The 5,026-nt window shown below is 45.3% G+C and overlaps 1 protein-coding gene across 2 annotated transcripts in view; it reads right to left on the bottom strand.

The window, feature by feature from the left end:
- XPNPEP1 (X-prolyl aminopeptidase (aminopeptidase P) 1, soluble) overlaps window positions 1-2,388 on the bottom strand; it is a 44,192-nt gene extending 41,804 nt beyond the window's left edge. Inside the window, exons 1-3 of one of the 2 annotated variants that reach the window (XM_015417933.1) lie at window positions 2,324-2,388; window positions 944-991; window positions 216-315 (exon numbers count right to left, since the gene is read on the bottom strand). The gene's annotated coding sequence lies outside the window, so the exon portion shown is untranslated. The remainder of the gene's footprint in view (window positions 1-215; window positions 316-943; window positions 992-2,323) is intronic. The other variant, XM_015417932.1, reaches the window with a different exon arrangement.
- Window positions 2,389-5,026: the final 2,638 nt, after the last annotated feature.

The following is a 5,026-nucleotide window of genomic DNA, read 5'->3' as shown; positions in this document are numbered from 1 at the left end:
TCCTCGGTTGGTCATTAAGGCTAATTCCACTGTACTCTCCAAGGGTAGTGATTATCTTGGTCACTCTAGCAGCACTAATTATAACAATGCAGTAGATTTCATAACTCTCCTGCTTTCATATGCCCCTTTGGTATTTGAAACCAAAATTAAACTAATTTTCTCATCAGCATAAAAAGGCAAAATTCAGTTTGTGTCTCCAGAACCATAAACTATACCTGCCCTCCGTGGTCTTCTCTTCAAACCCTTGGTTTTCTGGCCTTTGATAGCACAAATACCATCCAGCTCAGTGCTCGTTCTTGATTAACTCAGCAGTGCCTGAAAAAGCAAAGGGTAAAACTTCAAAAGAGACTTTGGCCACAATAACCTCTCTCTTCCCATAATGACAAAGCACAAAATAAAGATTGTTGCCGTGATAGGATTGCTCCAGTTCATAACAGCAGATCTGAAATCATTATGACACAAAGGACTGAGGGCTGGACTTGGATCTGCGTTGAAACCGCTATTAAGCCATGGAGCACAAGGTCACATTGCTCTTAATAAACCCCCACTTACTGCTTCACAAGGGTTGTTATGAAGTTAAATGTTAAGTTAATCTCTCATAACCAGCCCTCAGTTTCCAATAAGGTAGAAATGTTATATAAACATAAAACTATAAGGATCCTAACTATTTACCCTAAACTGGTGGCTAGAAAAAGAATTAATTATCTGACTCAGCTTAATTTCTTAATTTCTCAAAATGACACACAAAATGAGAGCTTTACAACCAGCAGCTGATTTTATGCATGTGTAGTGGCAATGCAGTGAAATTAAGAAATTGAAGAAAAAATATAACAAGACTAATGGTCAGATATTCTTTAACTTATGTTCTAACAATTGCCCTTCTTGGCCACCTTGAAAGTTCTGTGAACAAAGCTCATCTTGAATCAGTCTGGAACTTACTTACAGCAGCCAAAATTCTTATTGCATCCAGTGGTGCAAGCCAAATTAAAATCTGTGAACAAAACAACTTGTGAAGATCTAGAAAATTCCAGAAATGGAGAAGCTGGAGAACCAGTGTGGTACAGTAGTTGTTGGGACTAGGATTTGGGAGACCCAGTTTCGAATCCCCACTCTGCCATGAAAGCTTGCTAGGTGACCTGGGGCCGGTTGCATGCTCTCAGCCTGACCTACCTCACAGGGTTGTCAAGATGATACAATGGAGAACGGGAAAATACTGCAGGACACTTTTGGTTCCCATTGGGGACAAATGAAGTAAACAAAACAAATAATCGTAAATGGGGTATCTGAAGGACCATCTTCTCCCACACTGTCAAATGCATCAGTGAAGATCTGCCTCACAAGCTGTGCTATCTGTGCCCCCTCCCTGAGGTACCACTGGTGGCAAATAGAGACAGCACATTTTCAGTAGAGGGACCTCACTTTGTAATGCCCTGTCCGGCACCTACCATACTGTCTTTCAGGCATCAGGTCAAAACATTTATTTTAGACTAGCTTTTATATTTTTAGCTGTTTCATGGTCTTCTTCTGGTCTCAGGTCTGTTTCATGGACATTGCTAGGGCGCTCTATGATTATGTGCTGTTTTTATGACCCTGGCTGTTAATGGTTTGCTCCTGTTTGCATATTCCTTTACCATAAAAAGCTAACCTTGTTATATTGGCATAAAACATTTATAAAAATTATTTAAACTATCTAAATTTGAATGAGACATATTAGACCAGCAGTTTCACATCCCGTAATTAATGCCTAGCTGACCCAATCAAATAAAGTGTCTCTTTTGCTCTAGGCTTGGAATAATTAAAAAGATGTAACCATGTTTTTAAAGGATTAAAGAAGGATCTGTCATCAATTTTAAGAGATGCTGATAAGCATTTCTATAAAAATCAGAAATGAAGCAACAAAACATAGCAGCTGTTTACAACTTCCCCTTCCATACTTCCAGCACTCAGTGCACTTCTGAATCAATACGTGCAGAATCAGACTGCTGCCAAGAATCAGGATTCATATATTAACACACCGTTACTCAGACACCAAGCTCTCTTTCTTCACTGCCACTGATTTGCATCCTGAACCATTACAAGACCTTAGTCTTTTAAAATTTTTGTAAACCCGGAACTTTTGGCTCAGCTAGTAAGAATAGGCTTCATTTATAAATCTTCCAGCAAATACATCTGGCTACCATTGTTTAGTTTAGCACCTCACCATTGTGTCCTCCTTCTCCCAGGAAAGCCAAGGCCCTCTAGCATGTCCCTCCCAGCTGATTCACACGTGCATGTAACTTGGTCCAAAACCCGCCACTAAACGAGAGACCTTTCCATTGCTCACCTGGTCCTTTCTCCTCCCTCTCACTTCAACGCTTCCTGGAGGCTGCCATGTAAAACTGACGTCTTAGCCCCCGTGAGCCACCGAGGCTGGAAGAGGGGGCGGAGCTTCAGAGAGGCGATGAGCTCGCTGAAGTCTTCTTAGCAGGGCCTCCGAGAGACGTCACGGCGGTTCCCATTCATACTTTTCAAAGCACCAGGCAGGCAGGCAGGCAGGCAGGCAGGCAACGAGTTGTTCTTGCACTTGGCTTCCCCAGCGAGTGTGCAGAACGATTGTAACCGCGGCTGTTCTTTAAAGGGCTCTGGTTTTTCCTTCTTAGCGGATTATGTTTTAAGCAAGCGGCCGTTAATAAAAAAAAAAGAAGATACAGATTGTGTTCCGATGCCAAATGATTTCGTTAAAGATCTCCTTTCTCTAGCAGAACGGGTGCAACTTTCTCAGCCATGCAACAGGCTGAGATTTAACTGGTGGAGCTTTCACCAGCATTGAATCATCTTGCAGTAAAATGCTACCTCTGTTGAATTCCTGCCTGTCCGATTAACAAGGTGAAGCCCTAATTTCTGAAACAATATTTTATATGTGATGTAAATAATAATTTGCTCAAGAAGGCTGGGGGGAGGAAAGTGGGTGGTTATTTAAGAGGGCTGTTAACTACAAATGAAAAAATGCAAATGTGAATATTATTATTTCATGTAACACATTTCTGTATCATCTTTGCTGCAGGAACTTCATGGTAGTACGTGTGGGTTTAGGCCAATTTAGATTTGCAACAATCTGACACATAAGTTCGGCAGTGATCTTCATTGCTGAGGAGACCTTCAATCCCTAAGCTCGTTCATGTATAAGCAACATTCTAGCTGCAACACTTTACAAAGTGATTTTCACAAGAGAACATCCATGCTGGCCTTGTGGGATGGGATAGTGGATGGGGTAGAAATGAAGTTTTCCTCTGAATGGATTGGAAATAGACTAAAATTACATTAATTGTAAGCCTTTTTAACTTTACTTTTACCGGTAAGTAATTATTTTGTCAGATTTTATCCTTCCACTTAAAAAAGGCAGAGTGGCTTTAAATAGAATAACAACCTTATAAATAAAACTAACAAGCTAAAAAAAAAATGCATCTATTAAAATACCTCCTATGCCCATCCAGATCTAGCCTAAAAAACCCAGGACCATTACAAGTGATGCACTGTATTCTTGGTGCTGAGGGCAACAGTAAGAAGGCTTCTGGAGTTCTGGCCCTGCTGCTGGACTGTCACATTCGGGGCTTGTCCCGGGGAGGGGGCGGTCCTTCCGCCATGCTGAAGAGGAAGGTTCAACCAGGGTTATGCCCAGAGCCTCAGAATGGGAGGGGAAAGTCCGGGGTTGCCTCACCACCAGGACGAAATCCCTCCCATGGAGTTAGCTGCAGGCCCATAGTTACAGTGGGGCATCTCGGGGCTAGGCCCCCCTAATTACTGGCAAGGCCCCATGACTTCCCATCCAGCCCAGGGCTCCTAAGCAGGAGCGGATGGAGGGAAGAAGCTGGGTATTCCTTTAATTTAATTAGCCAGTGCCCCCTGAGAAATTTAAATGCCCTCCAACTTAAAAAATCCTGGCTATGGGCCTGGTTAGCTGGCCACCCTCTCTCTCTGTGCCTCCATGGCCTCTCTTGATCCTTTCTCTTCCTCCCCAGCTCTGGTATGCTCACCCCTTTTTATCCCTCTCTCCAGCACGTGCTCCCCGCCTTTCCCTCCCTTCGCCATAGATCCCTGGTCCTGACTATCATTCCTATCCCCCTCCCCATTGGTCCCATTCCCCCTCATTCCCAGCCCCTGGTCTTTCCCTCCCTCTCCCCTGTAGGCCATGCCCTAAAAGTTGGGCCTCAGCGTGTTCAAGGCCATCTCTGGGCTCCTTGCTGGCCCCAGGCTCTCCGCCAGTCAAGGCAGGCCTTTTTCCTCCTCTGGGTGGGCCTCGGCGTCTGGCCGCAGCCCCCTGGGGAGGGTCCAGGTGGCATCGTCTGCGGGCCCCGCTCTTGAGAGCAGGGCAGGTCCTGGCAGCTCTGCCATTCCCTCCAGGCCCAGTGTCCTTCTCAGGGTCCCCAGTTGCAGCATCTGTTTCCACATCCAGGCCTACAACCTGGAGTCTCTCCGAGGTGGGTGGCCACTCAGCCAAGGAGGGAGCGGCTCGGGTGACTTGGTCTTCACCCAGGCTGTTACGGGGCCCATTCCGGTGGCCAAACAGCCCCATGTCTTGGTAGTGTTGCCTTTGGGCCCTCCTGGCCCAGCTGCGAGGGGGGAGGTGGACCTGCAGTGGGAGGGCTTAGGCGAAAGGTGGTCGGTCAACGCCTTCACTAGCACCGAGTAAGGCTCATCCTTTGTCTTCTTAGGGGCGATGAGGTCCTTGAGCAATAGGACGGTGTCCATGCCGCACAATTGCAGGAGATGAGCTTTCTTCTTCCTATGGGCCATTGGCCTGATCCAACATGGCTTATGTACTTACAAGCAGCCATAATAAAAATTATTTTAAAAAACAACAGCACTGATAAAATTGAAAACAACTTGTCTAAAAGGCTTTGGGGAAATGGTTTATTTAGCCTCCCTCAAAGGTAAGGCTGCCAGTCTCCAGGTGGAGCTTGGAAATCCCACAGTATTCCAACTGAGCACTAGACAACAGAGATTAGTTCCCCTAGACAAAATGGCTATTTTGGAAAGTGGATTCTAT

This window comes from Gekko japonicus, unplaced genomic scaffold (genome assembly GCF_001447785.1).
Source record: "Gekko japonicus isolate JY-2015 unplaced genomic scaffold, Gekko_japonicus_V1.1 scaffold840, whole genome shotgun sequence".
In the NCBI taxonomy this organism is placed as follows: domain Eukaryota; kingdom Metazoa; phylum Chordata; class Lepidosauria; order Squamata; family Gekkonidae; genus Gekko; species Gekko japonicus.
Note: the sequence above shows the minus strand (reverse complement) of the source record. Positions and strands in the feature narration are given on the sequence as shown.